This window comes from Otolemur garnettii, unplaced genomic scaffold (assembly GCF_000181295.1).
Source record: "Otolemur garnettii isolate 467f Iridium unplaced genomic scaffold, OtoGar3 scaffold00172, whole genome shotgun sequence".
Classification (NCBI taxonomy): domain Eukaryota; kingdom Metazoa; phylum Chordata; class Mammalia; order Primates; family Galagidae; genus Otolemur; species Otolemur garnettii.
In genome coordinates this window covers 3,782,525-3,783,615 of record NW_003852567.1, presented here as the reverse complement: position 1 = coordinate 3,783,615, position 1,091 = coordinate 3,782,525, and positions in this window count along the sequence as shown.

Below are 1,091 nucleotides of genomic sequence, written 5' to 3'. Positions count from 1 at the left end.
AAAAAAAAAAAAAGAAGAATTACAGAAGATGAGTTAAAGAATGCCATATAAATGTAATGTAAAAATAACTTATACTCTGGTCTTATACTTGTATTAGCATGATGTAAAATAATACATTTTACCTTATAACTTTAAATAGATATTAATGTCAAATATAAATCCTGTGAGTTATTATCCTATAACAGATGTTAATGGATATTGTTATGGTTGTTGTTCTTTTAACTTTTTTTAAAAAAAGAATGCTATTTTATACACTTCTGTGGTACATTTATTTCTATAAAATACAAACATAATAAATTTTGATATCGCATACTTTCTTAAATGATGGTATTAAATGGAAATTTCTTTGTGCAACCAATGTTTATCGGGCAATATGAAAGAAACTATATTAAGTGTTAGATGAGCAAAAGATGCAGACTCTGTCCTCACTAAAACTTCAGCTTCTCGGGGCATATGGAAAAGTGGCTGACTTGCTTCAGTCACTTACTGCACTTTGATAACAGCTGTGATGGGGAGAGTATGAGAGCTTGGAAGTGCACTTGAGGAGGAGCAAACCCAGACTCACAGTCATCTATTCTCTGGATGAAAGCGTAAGATTCAACTCTGAACACTGGAGCGGACGGAGACGATGCTGAGAGCAGGAGAAGCGTGTGCTCACATGCAGAAAGGCACAGGATGTTACCCAATTACTTGACCGGAAAGAAAGCCACAGGTTCTGGGGGATGCTGAGATTAGGGGCTGCTTTTCATCTGAAAGAAGAGGGAAGACCCTCATCCCTAGCCAACTTTGTTAACAAATCCAAAAAGGTTTGGTTTTGTCTGTTTGTTTGTGTGTGTGTGTGTGTGTGTGTGTGTGTGTGTGTTTGTTTTTTCCCCTAGGCTTGCCACACAGAAAGCCAATTACTGAGCCAACGAGCCTTGTCAAGCTTATTGCAGAGGTCATCACCTGGGAGGTGGGAGGACTCAAATCTGCCTCCACAACTGGCAGGGTTCAGGGTTTATCTAGAGGTGAAAAGAATAAGGCACGATGTGAGTGAAAATTACATGTTCAGGGTGAAAGGAAGGACAGACAAGCACAGTAAGAAATCACAC